Source organism: Palaemon carinicauda, chromosome 1, assembly GCF_036898095.1.
Source record: "Palaemon carinicauda isolate YSFRI2023 chromosome 1, ASM3689809v2, whole genome shotgun sequence".
Taxonomy (NCBI): domain Eukaryota; kingdom Metazoa; phylum Arthropoda; class Malacostraca; order Decapoda; family Palaemonidae; genus Palaemon; species Palaemon carinicauda.
This window is the reverse complement of record NC_090725.1, coordinates 23,491,763-23,511,601: the sequence shown is the minus strand read 5'-3', so window position 1 is coordinate 23,511,601 and position 19,839 is coordinate 23,491,763.

Genomic DNA, 19,839 nt, shown 5'->3' with positions numbered 1-19,839 from the left:
TAAAGATTCCTTAGTATTGACATTCAATAAGAGCATCAACATCATTTCTTCAAGTCCTTATATCACATTTGGAAGGGAAATGTAATCAGACTTTCGTGTATTTTACGATTTTTTTTTTTCTCTTTTATTTTTTGCGACTGAGAAAAATGTGAAGGTTGAATTGATTGCCGTAGACAATCTGGTTCAATTTGTGGAATGGTATACTAATCATTTACTTAAGCAATACATAGAAAAAAAATTGTAACTGGCGATGTGGGTTTCATAAATATTCTCTACTATTTTTTATAAAAAAAAAATTATGAATAAAAACCTCTATACTAAAAAAAAAAAAACGTAAAGGTTGAATCGATTTCCATACAGAAAGTGTTTTAATTTGAGAAAAAGTATACTATTGTTTACTTTGACTATACAAAGAAAAATGTTTTAACCGACAATATGGTTTTCATAAAATTTCCTCACTATTTTTTCATAAAAATATTATAAACAAAAACCTATATACCAAAAAAAAACTTGAAGGTTAAATTGATTTCCGTAAAGAGAGTCTTAATTTGAGAAGTATACTAATCATTTACGTCTGCCATACATAGAAATTTTCTTTACTATTTTTTCCATAAAAAAAATTCAAATAAAAACCTTGTGCTGCTAGAGCATTAGCGACTGAAAAAAACGCAAAGGTTAAATTGATTTCAAGCTCTTTACATAACAGTTAATCCCTGCAAGTTTCATTACTCTACGATTAAAATTGTGGCCAAGAAACTGTTCACAAAAAAAAAAAAAACACACAAACAGGGGCAAAAATATACCCTCATTCCAAATTCGTTAGCAGAGATGATAATAATAATAATAATAATAATAATAATAATAATAATAATAATAATAATAATAATAATAATAATAATAACAACAACAACAACAACAATAATAATAATAATAATAATAATAATAATAATAATAATAATAATAATAATAACATCGTCTATCAAATTATCTTGAAAGGATCCAACAGCATCAATATGCAGTTCACCTCAAAAGAGACCACATTCCCTTTTTGTTTAACCTGATTCTATCCAATTTCATCTTATTTTCCGAATCTATTGAACGATAGACGAGGGACCATGCACTGGCAATGTCATCTGCAAATCATCTTTACCAGGAAAAGTGACATGATTGATGTTTGCTGTGACTGACATGCTTCAGAAAGCCCGGTATGAATAGAGATTGCAATTTACTCTCTCTCTCTCTCTCTCTCTCTCTCTCTCTCTCTCTCTCTCTCTCTCTCTCTCTCTCTCTCTCTCTCTCTCTCTCTCTCTCTCTCTCTGACTAATATGCTTTAGAAAACTTATGCATGAATGGAGATTGCAATTTTTTTTTATCTCTCTCTCTCTCTCTCTCTCTCTCTCTCTCTCTCTCTCTCTCCTCTCTCTCTCTCTCTCTCTGATTGATATGCTTGAGAAAGCTTATGCATGGATAGAGATTATTTTCTCTCTCTCTCTCTCTCTCTCTCTCTCTCTCTCTCTCTCTCTCTCTCTCTCTCTCTCTCTCTCTCTCTCTTGGAATATGGGATCTCTGGAATTTAAAATGATATCAAGAGAAAGGATGTATTCCAAAGAAATATTCATGGATTTAAAATACCTATCTATTGAAAAATATCCTTCAAGGTTTTTTATTCAAATTCAAAAAACGTTTTATTATTATTATTATTGTTATCATTATTATAAAATAGATGATTTAGTTGAGTTGAATTTGCCTGTAATCATTTTTACACTTATACTGATATTGATTAAGTTTATTTTGTATAAGGAGTATCCTATGTATTCTCATAGTTATCTCGGTAAGCGCTGGTCACAGAACACCTCTATTAGCTTATATATGTTATGTATGTATATATATATATATATATATATATATATATATATATATATATATATATATATATATATATATATATATATATATATATATATATATATATATATATATATATATATATATATATATATACATGCATATATATATATATATATATATATATATATATATATATATATATATATATATATATATATATATATATATATATATATATATATATACAGAATATACTGTACCAACCGTGTTTCACACAATTGTACATAATTCCTTTTGTATATATTATGCTTGTATCTTCGCTCTTCCCTCGCACTAAAACGAACATGAAAATTCATGTCTGGTTTTTCCTCTGTGATATTGTCTGTCTTGTGAACTTGTTATGTCCTGTTGCCTTGAGGTTTTGTATATAAGGAGTGTTCCACATTAATATAACTCAGTCGTTTCCAATCTGCCTTTGAGTTCACACCCTTACTCGGCGCCGTCACATTGGTGACACCGGAAGTCAACTCGCTCCCACTGCCTTCCACCGCCACCTCCCTCGCCCCTCCATCGTTGGTACTATGACGGAGACTACATCAGTTGTCGCCGCGGCCGCCCCATTGAAACTTTCACCGTTCGCCACCGTAGAGGCGTTTGCTTGGTTTCAACGCGCTGAAGTCCACTTTCGTATCAGGGGCGTGACTCGCTCAACCACCAAAGCGGATTATGTTCTCGCGGCGATACCCGAGGACACCTTCCCAGAAATATCCGACTGGCTTTGTGAACAAGGAGACACTCCAATAGCGTATGACACCCTCAAATCATACCTTCTGCAGCAGTACTCGCCGTCGCCAGCCGCCTGTATAGCAAAGCTTTTTCAGCTCTCGCAACAACCGTTGGGGGACCAAAGGGCTTCGCTTGCCCTCAGGGAAATGACCAATATCGCTCGCCTTCAACCTGCCGCAGACGGCTCTCCTCGTGAGGTGAACCTACTCCGTGCCCTTTGGATACGCCGTTTACCTGAACCTGTACGTGCTGCCATACCCGATGTCGATAGTTTACCCATAAAGGACTTGATGACCAAAGCCGACGCCCTTATGGACAGCCACTTCAAGACCTCCATCAACGCCTCCACCCCTGACGACGAGGATGCCTATTCAACATCAACCGAAGCTGACATGAATGCCGTAGGACATACACGCCCACCCCGTGACGTGCCGAAGCGGCGACACAGCCGCCCACCACCCACCAATTGCTCGCGCCCCAACGAACGACTTCTACAGCCACTTACTACCTCCCATCCGCCGCAGTTTTGCTACTACCACTTCAGATTCGGGGCAACCGCGAAGAAATGTGCCAAAGATTGTCAGTGGCCAAAAAACGTGTAAGCAGGCCATCGCTTGTGGCTGTGGCCTCCCATGTTTCTAATCTGTTCTTTTTACAGGATGCAGGAACGGGCGTGCGATTTTTGGTAGACACGGGTGCTTGTCGTTCTCTTTTGCCAAGGAAACTCTTCAAGGCACAACGTAGTCTGTCTACATCTGCCGACATCCGCTTGGTAGCTGCCAACGGATCTGCGATACCCACCTACGGTTACCAGAACCTCACATTATCGTTCGGAAATGGTAAATTCAATTGGAAGTTTCTCGTTGCTGACGTCACAATGCCAATCCTCGGTGCGGATTTCCTCTCTCATTTCCACCTTCTGGTCGATCTCGCCCACCGACGATTGGTCAACGCAGACTCGTACTTGTCGACACCTCTTCAACCCCGCCCCCTCTAACCTCGCTCTCCACATCAGCGCACCCACGAATGCCTACGCCCACCTCCTCACGTCGTACCCGGAAGTTTTCCGTCCAGAACTTTGCCAAACGCCCACGGTTCCTGCCAAGCACGGTATTTATCACCATATCAAGACGACGGGACCCCCAGTCTTCGCAAAATTCAGACGTCTGGCACCGGAACGATTGGCAGCCGCCAAACAGACGTTCGCCGAAATGGAGGAAATCGGCCTTTGCCAAAAGGCTTCCAGCCCAAGGTCGTCACCCTTACACATCGTTCTGAAGAAAGACGGATCCCTCCGTCCGTGCGGGGATTACAGGCGCCTGAACATGCAAACAGAACCGGATCACTACCCCCTCCAAAACATTGCCGACGTGACCTCCTACCTGCACAAAGCAAAGGTTTTCTCTATGCTCGACCTCATGAAGGGGTATTATCAGGTGCCTATGAACCCAGAAGACATCCCCAAGACCGCCATCACCACTCCGTTTGGTACATACACCTTCAATTACTCCTGTTTTGGCCTTCGTAATGCTGGGGCAACGTTTCAACGTCTCATGGATGGCATCTTAGGGGACCTCCCTTTCTGTGTATGTTATGTGAACGACATACTTGTGTTCTCCTCCTTAAAAGAGGAACACCTCCGTCACCTGCGCATCGTGCTCGACTGCTTGCAACAAAACGGCCTTGTAGTCCGGTACGACAAGTGTACCTTTGGCGCCAATGAAGTGTCGTTCTTAGGTCACCGTATCACTCCTGAAGGAGTCCATCCCCTCCCTGAGAAGGTAGCAGCCGTTCAGAACTTCCCCGCGCCCTCGACCGTCAAAGCTCTGCAGGAATTCTTGGGCATGATCAACTATTATCACCGTTTTCTGCTAGCCATTGCCGCCACTCTTGCTCCCCTCTATGCCTCCCTCAAGGGCAAGCCAAAGGACCTGAAGTGGGGTCCCCTTCAAGAAGCAGCCTTCTGCAATGCAAAGAAGGCCCTATCAACTGCTGCGGCTCTCACTTTTCCTATCCCACACGCCCCTCTCCTTCTCTCCACCGATGCCAGCGACGTCGCTATTGGTGCAGTACTCGAGCAGGTGGTCAAAGGCTCGCCCCGCCCATTGGCCTTCTTCAGCAGAAAACTGTCCAAGGCAGAATCGGGTTATTCTACCTTCGATCGAGAATTGCTGGCGGTGCACTTTGCTGTCCGTCACTTTCGCCATTTCTTAGAAGGTACGCCCTTCGTCATTCGCACAGACCACATGCCTCTGGTGCACGCCTTCACTCGACAGTCTGACGCCTGGTCCGCCTGTCAACGCCGACATCTCTCCGCCGTGGCTGAATACAATTGCACCCTCCAATACGTCCCTGGGAAAATGAATCCCGTTGCCGATGCCCTATCAAGAAACACGTTGGCTGCCGTTCAACTGGGATTGGATTACAACGCCCTGGCTGAAGCCCAACAACAGGATCCAGAGTATCAAGCTTGTAGGACATCCTGCACGTCCCTCCGTTGGAAGGATTTTCCCCTCGAAGACTCCAACACCACCCTCCTCTGTGACGTCAGTACTGGTAGACCGCGACCTTGGATTCCTGCTCCCATGCGCCGACAGGTGTTTGATCTCATCCACAGCCTTTCACATCCCTCGTGCCGTTCTACTGCACAGCTGCTGAAGGAAAAGTTCATTTGGCACGGCATTTCTAAGGATGCTAAGGGTTGGGTCCGCGCCTGTACTTCTTGCCAAACTTCCAAAGTACATCGACACACGGATTCAGGAGTGGGCACCTTTCCTCAACCTCAGTGTCGTTTCGCACACATTCACGTCGATGTTGTAGGCCCCCTACCCACATCACAAGGACATCGTTACCTGTTTACCGTCATCGACCGCTTCACTCGTTGGCCTGAAGCCATTCCCATGGAAACTGCAACGTCCGCCTCATGTACATCTGCCTTACTCTCTGGATGGATTTCAAGATTCGGTATCCCTGAGCATATTACTTCTGATAGGGGAACCACTTTCACCTCTCAATTATGGACGTCATTAGCGAATCTCCTGGGCATCACCCTACATCAGACAACGGCCTACAACCCCGCTGCCAATGGAATGGTTGAACCTTTTCATCGCACCCTCAAAGCAGCTTTGATGTCCCGCTGCAAGGATTGCAACTGGTTTACTCAGCTTCCCTGGGTCCTCCTTGGACTAAGGACCACTCCTAAAGACGCCCTCGACGTCTCGGCAGCCGAAATGGTGTATGGCGACTCGTTGGTCGTCCCTGCCGAATTTTTTCCTTCTACAACCTCCTCCGACGATCTCCAGCGCATACGTCACGTCGTGGGAAAATTTACCCCGTGCCGCCAGACTTACAAGCCCCCAGCGAAGCATCACATACCAACGTACTTGCACTCTGCAACGCACGTCTTCCTGCGCAACGACACCAGCAAGCCACCACTAACGCCCCCTTACATGGGCCCTTTCCTTGTGATCCGACGCAGTCCGAAAGCATTCCTCCTAAACATTCGGGGCAAAGAAGACTGGGTCTCCATTGATCGTCTAAAACCTGCTTATCTTCTGCCAGATGACCCGCCTACAGTTCCCCTCTCTAGATCAGGGCGCCCTATTTAACATGTACAGTATGTCATTTTTAGGGGGGGAGCCATGTACCAACCGTGTTTCACACAATTGTACATAATTCCTTTTGTATATATTATGCTTGTATCTTCGCTCTTCCCTCGCACTAAAACGAACATGAAAATTCATGTCTGGTTTTTCCTCTGTGATATTGTCTGTCTTGTGAACTTGTTATGTCCTGTTGCCTTGAGGTTTTGTATATAAGGAGAGTGTTCCACATTAATATAACTCAGTCGTTTCCAATCTGCCTTTGAGTTCACACCCTTACTCGGCGCCGTCACAATACCCTCCTATGCCTATTAACGCAAAGGGCCTCATTTAGATTTCGCCAGTCGTCTCTATCTTGAGGTTTTAAATCAAGACTTCTCCATTCATCATCTCCTACTTCACGCTTCATAGTCCTCAGCCATGCAGCCCTGGGTCTTCAATGGCTAGGTTAAGTAAAATTTGGAAATCAAATCCCCTGAAATTACTTATAAAAATCAGGCTATATATCAGTTTAGTGAGATCGGTTTTACTGTATGGACATGAGTCGTCATATGACAATGAAACAATATCCAACAGATTTGGAAATTTGAGAACAATGCCTTCCGAAGAATATTTGGAGTTAAATGGTAGGACAGGATTAGAAATGAAAGTATAAGAAAGGTTACTCGAGCGCTGTATGTAGATGAGATCATAGTGAGGGGTAAATGGAGATGGTTTAGGCATGCTCTTCGCATTCCCCAAGAGAGATTAGTTCACCAAACTTTCAACTGGGCTCCACAAGACACTGGAAGAGTTGGAAGACGCAGGCGTATATAGCTGAGGACTATGAAGCGTGAAGTGTAACATGATGAACGGAGAAGTATTGATTTAAAAGTTCAAGACAGAGACGACTGGCGGAATCTAACCGAGGTCCTTTGCATTAATAGGCGTAGGAGGAGATGATGATGATGATGATATGGACGTATATTGATTGAGTAGAAGAGCCTTACCTCTCAATTGCTCAGAGCCTAGCATGTTAAGTACTGAACCCATCGTTACGATCTCTAACAATGTTGCATCCACAATTGACTTGCCACTTGCACCAGGATTACTCGGACGACCCTTTGTGAGAGTAGTCAACATGCCTTGGAAGGCACTTTCAGACTCCCAGATAGCACAAAGCACAGCTATTATCTTATCTTATCCTCGAGGCCCTTCACATTGACTATGAGAAGCCCAATTTGAACACCAGACTGGAAATCATTTATCCTGCCGATTATGGTGTGGAGAACAACAGCCAATACAGGGCTCGTCCCTTTTATAAGAAACAACAATCTATTGATAGAATGACTATATACAAGCATATGGAATCAGGATTGTGGTTCCCAGTTGGAAACTTTCCTGTCTGGTGATCTGCCGGACTGGGTTTACAGTCACATTTAAGCTTAATAGTTAGTTTCTTGTAGTGTCTGCAACCTTTATTTTCTTTATTGCTTTTGCAATCTTACATATTCCATTTTTTACTTTTAATTGTCCATAAAGCTATGGAGGATATAATAAACTAACCTATATAGACTTATTGTACAAGAAAACGTCCCTGCCTGGTGATCACCAAATAAGGGGTTGAGGCCCGCTAAAACTCATCAGTTTCTTTAATGCCTGCACCCTCACCATCCTTGAAACTTAAGGATGAGGATTTTAGGGGAGCCTATAGGTCTACCTGCTGAGTCATCAGCAGCCATTTCTGTCCCACCCTGTGGGCCACCCTGGTCCTAGATTGAGTGGAAAGGGGGCTTGGACAATGATCATATGTATATATGGTCAATCTCTAGGGCATTGCCCTGTCTCTAGGGCATTATCCTGCCTCTAGGGAATTAACCTGTCTCTAGGGCATTGTCTCTGCCATTCATGAGCGGCCTGTCACACACACACGCAATGGAAATACTCAACTACCACGTAAGTGTACAAAAAGAAATAAACCTTAGCCCTTTGAGGTGGTATTATTTTCACCAATATCATATATGAGATACAGATTATCAATGTTATATTTTACTGAAAACTTTTTTCATACAAACACACAAACATATATATATATATATATATATACATATATATACATATACTGTATATATATATATATATATATATATAGTGTGTATATATATATATATATATATATTTATATTTATATATATATATATATGTACAATGTCCTCAACTTATAAACATTTGACTCCCGAACATTCGGCGAAACAAACGCAAATCAAACTGAAATCCTGAATCTCCGAAATTTGTACCAAAAGTTTGAATCTTGAAAATCGCGTTACTCCGGGCAGCGCTGACCCAAAATTATTCAAAATTTATTCTGTTTGCTAAACGTGATCGTCGTAGCAGTTCATGATTTTTTCCCTCGTGTATAATAAAACTATAAGATAGCCCTCTGTTCATTGAATATACCAAGCAGTGATTTAAGAAACAATTACAGTAATATACGCTACTTTTTATACAGTACATTGGTTCAATCATCGATAAAATGTAAACGTTATGCAATATATCCGATTACTTATGTACTGTATTTTTATATCGAAAAATAGGATAATACAATACTGCAATAAAACAATCCATTATATGATTGAATACAGTAAGCAAAATGGAATTTCCAATAGCATATTTCTTTTTTTTTCTCTTTTTTTTTTTGAAACATTACTATTTGTTGATTTTTTGCAGCTGGAATTCATAAGCACTTGAGTTAGGTGAGGCTTACATTGGGTCACAATTTAACAAATAATAACTTACGAACAATTCGACTTACAAACAATTCGGCTTACTAACAGCATTTTGGAACCTATTAATTTCTTAAGCTAAGGTCATTCTGTGTATATATATATATATATATATATGTATATATACATATAAATATTTATATATACATACATATATACATATATATATATATATATATGTATATATATATATATATATATATACATGTATACATATATATATATATATATATACATATATGTATATATATATATATATATACAGAAGGACCTCATCTTACAAACTTAATAGGTTCCAAGATACTATTAGTAAGCCGATAGTAAAGAGGAACTGCAGAAACATGGGAAAAGGGGAATTTTGTTATGTGAGTTATTATAAAGCATTACGCATACATAAACAGTTAAGCCAAACGGTAAAATAAATCTTGATACATACGAACAATAATCAATCAATATTACCAACAGACATAATTTTCTGTAAGAACTCTAGTGTTGTATAATCCTTATATTTTCTTAAACAATATTTTCTTTCTGTTCATCTCTTAACAGGAAGAAAATAATTTTCTTCACATTATCCCTACATTAAGGGGTCGGTTGCCTGATGTGTCCTCTAATAGCATCAAGCATAGTTTATAATTTGGCAGAGGGCTTTTACAATCGCATGGCCTTGCAGCAGCCAATCACATTTACTGTCTGTGGGCCTATACTTTGACTAAATAGTCCACTTGCAAGGCAGCAGTTTCTACTCTTATTGGCAGCGGGCTAAAAAGAAAGACTGCAAGGCAGCAGCTCTCCTTTTAAATGCTTATTCAATCTTGAGATCCAATTGCATTCGTTTTCGTCAAATTTAACTAACGCACGCAACAAATACATTTGTTTTGGTCAAAATTAAACTACCAAACGCACAAATTACATTTGTTTTGGTCAAAATTAAACTACCAAACGCAACAATTGCCTTTAATTTTGGTTAAAATTAATCTACTAAACGCAACAATTACATTTGTTTTGGTCAAAATTAAACTACCAAACGCAACAATTGCCTTTAATTTTGATTAAAATTAATGTACTAAACGCAACAATTGCATTTGATTTGGTCAAAATTAAACTCTCAAACGCAACAATAGATTATCGTACATTTCATGTTGCTCCTTCCCAATCTAGCAGAATTGAATCCAGCATACCAATCAAAGGCTCTAAGCGAGTTTCCCAGAGTCAACAGGTTGATACGCTTGCAACATTACACTTCCAGATATCGCCCATTATGTCGGGTGATTAGTCGAATAGCTAATCTCTTCCACTTCAAACTCAAATGGCAACAACAGGTGTTAATTACGACCAAATACCTGATGGATGAACAGACCTTGGCTTATATGGCATTCTGGAATTTGAAATAGAAGGTTTATGTAATGATAGGCTATGTTGGATTCCATGGAGTATATTATAGAATTGTATTGATTTGTTTTACATTTTCTTTATGAAATATGTTGGATTTTATGGAATATATCATGGAAATGTATTGATTTGTCTTAGGTTTTCTTTATGAAATATGTTGGATTCTATGGAATATATCATGGAAATGTATTGATTTGTCTTACGTTTTCTTTATGAAATATGTTGGATTCTATGGAATATATCATAAAAATGTATTGATTTGTCTTAGGTTTTCTTTAAGAATTATGTTGGATTCTATGGAATATATCATAAAAATGTATTGATTTTGTCTTGGGTTTTCTTTCTGAAATATTATATGTAGTACAAATTATATACTAATTTATATATCCCACGTCAATTTTGCTTTACAAACGACATTTCTATATAGCAATATAGTTTCAAAGGCAAATTTTTAACTACCAACTATCGTCAAGTCTTCTTTTATATGGCTTATTTTTGGGCTCAAGCCATGTCGTCCTGATGGAAGTTCCTATAGGGTAGCTTCCTAGGGTATATTACAACTACGGCGATATTCGCAGAGAATTTACCTTAAGGTACCCAGAATTCTAACTCCTGGAGCGAATATCCCTAATGAAAGGGATATCGCGACATATCAGAGGACGTATTCTTGACACGCCACATGGCAATCTGCACCCCAAACAGAGATAACACATCAAAGGGGTCAATTGGCAAGAAAACGAAAACAAGAAAGAAAAAGGGGGAGCCGCTCCCAAGGCTCCCTCTTCTCCCGTTTCGTAAGCGTGCCTGGCGCCAATCCTGGCGCCATCTGCATTCCTTTTTGCGTAGCTTAACAACTCGGTGTTTTTTCCTGTGTTTCTCACAAATCTTGGATTTATTCATCTTTTCATGGCTTCTCCAACTTTGTCGGCCTCTGATAAGTTGAGTACCATTTCTTTTATGTATAAATGTAGGCTCTTGGTAAATTTTGAAGTGATTAATAGGATTAATCTTTGTTACAAGAGCCGTTGCCTACCGGAGGCGTCATGGACGCTGTCGCTCGCTAGGTATGAGTTTTAGTTAGCCAGAGCGACATTCCCGGTTGTTTTGCTTTAATAAATTTTAGCTATTTAGCGTTACATAGGATTTCCTTTCTCGTGCTTTTAGTATTATTTTGGCGAAGTATTCGCCAACTCTGGCCTACGCTAGGCCATGTAGCCTAGTCGTTTGGTCCTAGTACTTTCCTGCATGATTTTGGATTTCCGAGTGTTTTAAAATATTATTGAAGCTTTAGGCTGTTTTTTATACATTTAAGATTATGTTGAATATTTCCAAGATAGTATACGAGTGAGTTTCGGTGATTTAGGTAATCGATTCTCTGGGTGCCTAGGCTAAGTTGCTTATGGAGCCTTAGTATACTTTCTCATACTCCCCGGTTGCTTTCTTTTCTTCGGAGAAGGTATGCAATCCCTTTCCCTCTTTTTAAGCCTTGGGCTTAACCCTAGTGGTTTATCTGAATTAACTTTTGATACAACTATACTGGGGTGTTACTGTACCTCCCTGTTCCAGTAAGTCTGGTTTCAGAGAGGGACAGAACATCAGAGTTTTTAGTCTGAGTCTGTGTTTGTCTGGCTTGGGGTAGAGTCTCCCTCGCTGGCCTGACACAGACATAGGAGGCTTAGCCTCCTTAGGTCACTGCCGAAGGTTTCTGTACGAGATGATTCCTTCTTCTGTGATCTAGCAGACTAGTCCTTGTTGCTGTTCTCGGTGGGAGGATAAGATCCTTTCCCTGGGAGTAGCAACTCCTTCCTTGCTTTGGTTCAGTGGGGGCTGGCAAGTATTGCTGGCCTCCCTCCTTGGATCTCCCTTAGGCTAAGATGAGTTTTCTTGGCTGCGGGTGATTCTTCACTAAAGCAAGGTTGGTAGGACCCTCTTTTGTCCCTTCCCCCTCTATCTCCGTAATGGCCTAGCCATTACAGTACTGTACGTCATTCTACATCTGGACCTAGGATAGGTTAGGATGTGGAATTGACTCAGTCCCTTGCCGGCCGGCAAGGGTCTTCTGCTTTGAGTGCTGCCCGGACCTCCCTTGGTCCCTCATCCATGCCTGCCTGTAGAGCCAGACGGCATTGGTCAGGAAGCCTGAATTAGATTCTCCCCTTCCTTATATGCACTCTTTCGGATTGCCGGGCTTGGAGGTAGTTTACGCTCTTATCCCGGCATCCATTCTGTTTTCTTCTAGTGCTGTACCCGACCCGGCTGCCGGCCTATGAGGACGGCAGCCGGGCAGTCGTAGTCCTCTGGTTCTTTTGCTGCTGGCCGACATCGGTTGTTTACCTTTGCCGGCCGGCTATTGTCAGCCCTTGTCTGCCGGTCGCTATGAGCAGTGGCCGGCAGCCGGGTACTACCTTGTGTAGTTGCCGGCCGGCAGTCATTGCCGGCCGACATTGGCTGTTGCCGGCCGGCAGTTACTGCCGGCCGGCACATGCATTTGAACCAGCGTTCTGCCGCCTTATAGCTGTTAAGTAGTATACTTTAAAGCTAGTTATGGTGTGCCGGCCGGCACATTACCTTCTATACTGTACCAGTATTCTTCAGTATAACATATACTGTAGGAAGAAAACTAAAGTATAAGTTCTGGTACAGCACTGTGTGTTCTAACACTTTTGTGTTGTCTTGCACAGCCCTTTGGTGTTGCCTTACAGATAAGAAAGTGAGTTCTTTCTTGTCTATTATCCGGGATTTTAAAATCATATCTTAGGTGTGAGCTCCACCTGTTTCCTCTGGAAATTTTTCATTGGTTACTCTAGGACAGATTAACCATACGATTTTATTATCTGGAAGGCTGCAACAATTGGTTGTGCGGGGAAACACAAGTGTGTGTCTTTCCTTTCTGATTTGTTATACTAACTGTGCATATCCAGTGATACGTAGTTCACTTGACACTCATGGAAATTTCTTCTCTTTGCAGGAGGTACGTCCGAAGTGCGGAAGTGCTTTCTGCAACGTCCGCAGTAAGAACTTCTGCGGACATGAGTTATGTAGGAGGCACGCAGCATGCGCTGTCTCCAAGGGTGATCTCCGGTATTGGGACCCCCAGGTATGTACCGTGTGCTCTAACCTGATTACTGAGGCTTTTGATTCCCCTAGGACACCGGAATCAAGGGATATAGCAAGGGAGAAGCTTCGCACCTGGGTAAGGGGCTTCCAGAAGAACACCTCTGGACCTTATCTTCCAAGTGAGAAGATGAGGGCTTACCTTTTCCCTAGGGCATCAGCTGATGCAGTGATTCCCCAGCCTCAAGAGGAGATCCCCCTTGTTCAGATCCAGGTGGATGCTGAAGTGGCGGTCGCCTTGCAAGACATCCAGTTGGACGACAGGATGTCAGACGTGTCCGAGCGTCTGGAGGAAGACCTCCTGGCAGGAGGCCAGGATGAAGATCAAGCCCCAGACATTGTAGAGGAAGAAGCCAACGAGGTGTCGGCTGCTTCGGTTCTGATCCCTGAACCTATTCCCTCAACATCGTCCGCTCTCCCAGTAGAGCTGTGACAGGCCCTCTCCTCCATTGTTGGAATGATCCAACAAATGCAGAAGGAGAATATGGAGAAGGCGGCTGCAATGGAACTGCAGATGCAGAAGCTTGCAGCATCACGTGGGCCCCAGAAAAGGCTCAATGTGAAAGACCTTCCCTTGTGCTCAGATGCTAACCCGTGGAGATATGCTGAGCACATGCCGATGACGACTGGAAAGATCGTCATGTCGGATAAGCTGGGTTCAGTTCCCCTTGAGAGGTGGAATTCTGGCCCAGCAAAGGGTCATATCCGGACTGTTATGTCCGGTTGAGGAAGGAACCAGCTTCGAAGGAGGAGACAGAGCCGAAGGAGGTCATAGTGATGGACCATGCTAAGGCTCAAGCTTTGCTTTCATCTTCGATGAAAGAGAGGGGCTTCACGAACTCAAATGTAGCTGCATTGAGTAAGAAGCTCCCTTCCTTTGTGTCCTCTCCTGCTAGAGCCTTCCCCTTTTTGCAGAAAGGGTTTGCGGCTGTATTAAAAGCAGTCGAGGCTGGCAAGACTTGCCCCTCCCTGGAGGAGTGTAAACCCTTGTCGCTGGCCCTACCCATGGACCACAAGGACTGGAAGGACGTCCATCTTACCTTCTCAGTCGGGAAGTTGGAGGCTGATATTGCCGGACGTCAGTTCGGTGAGAACCTCCCTAAGCTGTCTGACTTTCTTTTGCGAAGAGAGCTACAAAAGAAAGACTGGCTGCCTCAATGTCTCTTCAGACCACTCTTGGGACGATGGCAAGTGACCCCAATGTCCATGAAATGTTCATGGTAGTGGCCAAGATTCATCTGGCCACAGTGGCGAAGGATCTTTACAGCTTCGTCAGGGCGAGGAGAGCTTGTAGGGAGTTCGTGTTCACCTCGGCTACGGTAAGGCACGAGCCAAGGAAACTAATCTCCTCCAACATTTGGGGCAAAGACCTTTTCCCTAGCGAATTGGTCAAAGAAGTTGTGGATAAGGCCACCACGGAGAATAGAAATCTTCTCCAGAAGTGGGGCCTGTCTATCAAGAGAAAGTCTTCCCCAGATGAGGGTCCCCAACCAAAGAGGAAGACTAAAAGGACTAGGCTACCGTCTCGGCCAGCCAAGCCAGTTGAACAGTAACAGCAACAGCAATTGCCGATGCCTTCAGTGCCCCAGATGGTGGCACAAACCCCGACCAATTTCCAGTGGGTACCCCAGGCCGTGTCGACGCAGTCCCCGGCATTCAACCCAACGTTCGAAGGGCAGTCAACTTCCTTTCGAGCAAAGCCTAGAGGAGCAGCCAGAGGCTCGTCTAGGCGCCCCTCAAGGGGAAAGGGATTCAGGGGTGGTCGCGGTCAGGGAGGCAAGACCTCTGGACAACAGTCCAAATGAGATGATACCGGTAGGAGGGAGACTTCAGAATTTTCGGGATCGGTGGACCATCGATCCCTGGGCCCACAGCCTACTCAAGAATGGACTGGGCTGGAGCTGGTACAGCACTCCACCCCCGTGCCCTCGGTTTTTCCAACACTCCACCCCCGTTCTGGAGGAGTACATCCAAGATTTGTTGGAGGAATAAAGTGATCCGAAGGGTAAAGTCCATCATATTCCAAGGGAGGCTGTATTGTGTTCCCAAGAAGGACTCGGAAAAACTCAGAGTCATTCTGAACTTGTCGCCACTCAACAAGTTCATAGTGAACTGCAAGTTCAAGATGCTAACACTGCAAAACATAAGGACCTTACTGCCCAAGAGGGCATATACCGTCTCCATAGACTTGTCAGACGCCTATTGGCACGTTCCAATCAACCGTCGACTCTCCCCCTACCTAGGGTTCAAGCTACAACGAAGACTATACGTCTTCAGAGCCATGCCATTCGGGCTAAATATAGCTCCAAGGATCTTCACGAAGCTTGCGAGCGTAGCTCTCAAGCAATTACGCCTAAAGGGAATTCAGGTAGTAGCCTACCTGGACGACTGGCTGGTGTGGGCAGCATCCAAGACAGAATGCTTGCAAGCTTCCATTCATGTGATCCAGTTCCTAGAGTATCTAGGCTTCGAGATCAACAGAAAAAAGTCTCGACTTTCCCCATCTCAAAAGTTCCAGTGGCTGGGAATCCACTGGGACCTAATGTCACACCATTTCTCCATCCCGGCGAAGAAAAGGAAGGAGATAGCGGGGTCTGTCAAGAGACTTCTAGATTCCGAAAGGATATCAAGACGCGAGCAGGAGAGAGTACTGGGTTCTCTCCAGTTTGCTTCGGTAACAGACCCGGTGCTAAGAGCACAGCTAAAGGATGCAACCGGAGTTTGGAGAAGTTATGCATCAAACGCGCGAAGAGATCTGAGAAGACCAGTTCCGTTTCGTCTACGTACTCTTCTCAGGCCTTGGTCCCAAGCCAGACATCTAAAGAAGTCGGTTATTCTTCAGCCACCTCCCCCGTCGGTGACAATTCACTCAGACGCCTCGAAGGAGGGATGGGGAGGTCACTCTCATCGGAAAAAAAGTCCAGGGGACTTGGTCCAAGCTATTCAAGACCTTTCTCATAAACTTTCTAAGCTATGGCAGTGCTCCTTACCTTAAAGAAAGTCTCCTCGCGTCACTCGATCCACATATAGTTGGTGCGGGACAGCGAGGTAGTTGTGAGATGCTTGAATCGACATGGATCAAGGTCACCACCTCTCAACCAGGTGATGTTGGCCATCTTCCGATTGGCGGAAAAGAAGAAGTGGTACCTGTCGGCAGTTCACCTTCAAGGAGTCCGCAATGTGACAGCGGACGCTCTATCCAGGTTCACACCGATAGAGTCGGAATGGTCCCTAGACGCAGGATCATTCTCCTTCATCTTGAGTCAAGTCCCAGAACTGCAGATAGACCTCTTTGCGACGAAAGACAACAAGAAGTTGCCCCTGTACGTGTCCCCGTACGAGGACCCCTTAGCGGAAGCAGTGGACGTGATGTCCCTCGACTGGAACAGATGGTCCAGGATTTATCTGTTCCCTCCTCACAACCTTCTGTTGAGGGTCCTCAACAAACTGAGATCCTTCAGGGGGTAGCGGCAATAGTGGCCCACAAGTGGCCGACCAGCGTGTGGTTCCCCCTGGCATTGGAACTACGGCTGAAGTTTCTACCGCTACCAGATCCAGTTCTGACCCAGCGAGTCCAGAAGTCTACTGTCTGTGCTTCATTACAGAAAACCCGGACCTTGCAGCTCATGATTTTCTCTCCCTAGCGGCGAGAAAGCGTTTCGGAATTTCCAAAGCCAGCATAGACTTCCTAGAGGAAAATAAGTGCAAATCTACTAGAAGGCAATAAAGTTCCGAAAGCCTGCGCTAGGCTCAGACCTTCAGCACCTCCAAAGCCCATTTCATGGTCTTTAGACAAAGTTCTTCATTTCGCTTCTCTGTTGAGCAATGAGGAGGGTGCGTTAAAGGATTTGACCCAAAAAGTTATTTTCCTATTTGCACTCGCGTCCGGGGCCAGGGTTAGTGAGATTATAGCCCTCTCGAGAGAGGAAGGTCGTGTCCAGTTCCTGGATGGGGGAGAACTGAACCTGTTTCCGGACCCTACGTTTCTCGCCAAGAATGAGTTACCCACCAACAGGTGGGGTCCCTGGAGAATCTGCCCTCTGAAAGAAGATGCATCTCTATGTCCAGTAGAATGCCTAAAGGTCTATCTTCATAGAACTTCAGACTTCAAGGGTGGTCAACTATTCAGGGGAGAAACATCAGGCTCAAATTTATCACTGAATCAACTCAGGGCGAAAATCACATTTTTTATTCGCAGAGCGGATCCTGACAGTACACCCGCAGGTCACGATCCGAGGAAAGTTGCTTCATCCTTAAATTTCCTTAATTGTATGGATTTTGAACATCTTCGTTCATACACTGGCTGGAAGTCTTCCAGAGTGTTCTTTCGCCACTATGCGAAGCAAGTGGAGCAACTAAAGAGATCTGCGGTAGCAGTGGGTTGCGTCGTTAACCCTGCTGTTTAACTCTGCGAGGAACAGTGGTTTTAATTGGGACGATTAATTCCAGGGTGAGTGTGTAGTTACATACTGTGCTACAAACTAAGTGAGGGCACTGAGGTGCCCACGTTGACTGTTCCACTTCCAAAGGTGAACCTAGCATAAGTGCAGACATGTGTGCCGAGCGTTTCTAACGCTAATATAACTGATTAGTAATACAGACTTTTCTGACCTTGATACCTCGGTATGTTAAAAGTGGCACTAATGTTTTTCTTTCAGATAAACAAGTTTCTGTTTACTATCATACTTATGCTTGAAGTTTTGGTTATCCTCTTCTTATATATATATATATATATATATATATATATATATATATATATATATATATATATATATATATATATATATATATATATATATATATATATATGTTGTTAACCTGTCTGTTTATTGTCTATCAATAAACTTGTTCTTGAGAACCTTGCGTCTCCTTCACCTGTGTCAATTTATTGATATAATTGAGCATTCATTCTATGTATATTTATCTGGGATAATTCTAATAGATTGTTCCTTTATGCAAGCTAATGTTGCATTGGTTTATGCTTTCCCTTAGTGGGAGGATCCCACCCCATAAGGGGATGGTGGCGGATTTACAGCTTCCTCCTATGCGGATATAAACCTTTGTCCAATACAAGTATTGTGCGGAGAACTGGTCGATATTTCATATTGACGCAGTGGTTCTTTACAAACTACGCTTTACTTAATATAGGGTGAGACCACTATATTGGCTTGCCTGGTATTCATACATAGGTATATGTACTCTTCGAGACTTTTCCAGAGTCTAGTAGGACTCTTCCCTGTAGGGGGCAGGAAGCTCTAACATGGTTTATGGTTAGTTGAAAAGATGTATAACGGTAACATCTTAGGTCTCTAGGTCTAGTCGACCGGGAAAAATTACCTCCGGGGAGTACGGCACGTTCTGAGAATCCACAGATACAGTAATGTTCTGGTATACTTCCATCAGGACGACATGGCATGAGCCCAAAAATCGGATTTTGAGCGAAGCGAAAAATCTATTTTTGGGTGAGATGGCCATGTCGTCCTGATGAACCCGCCCTTCCCTTTTTATGAAAGGGCTGTAGGACCCCTCCCTACATACAGTATCTGTAGCACCTCGTGTATCGCTACAAGGAATACAGATGGCGCCAGGATTGGCGCCAGGCACGCTTACGAAACGGGAGAAGAGGGAGCCTTGGGAGCGGCTCCCCCTTTTTCTTTCTCGTTTTCGTTTTCTTGCCAATTGACCCCTTCGATGTGTTATCTCTGTTTGGGGTGCAGATTGCCATGTGGCGTGTCAAGAATACGTCCTCTGATATGTCGCGATATCCCTTTCATTAGGGATATTCGCTCCAGGAGTTAGAATTCTGGGTACCTTAAGGTAAATTCTCGGGGAATATCGCCGTAGTTGTAATATACCCTAGGAAGCTACCCTATAGGAACTTCCATCAGGACGACATGGCCATCTCACCCAAAAATAGATTTTTCGCTTCGCTCAAAATCCGTTTTTTATCCAAAAGAGTCATTATATCAAATAACCAATTAATATGTACTACATAATTCCAAGAATTAGACAAACAAATTACGAACAGATAAAGAGTTTCATATGAGAATTATATATATATATATATATATATATATATATATATATATATATATATATATATATATATGATTTTGCCCATTTATGCGTGTTTTTCATACTCATATAAGCCATATATTATTTACCTTTTAATATCTGGATTCTCTCTACCTCGGGTTAGAGACCCAAGAAGTTATCTGTTTATATATATATATATATATATATATATATATATATATATATATATATATATATGTATATATATATTATATATGTATACATATGTATATATATGTATATATATATATATATATTAT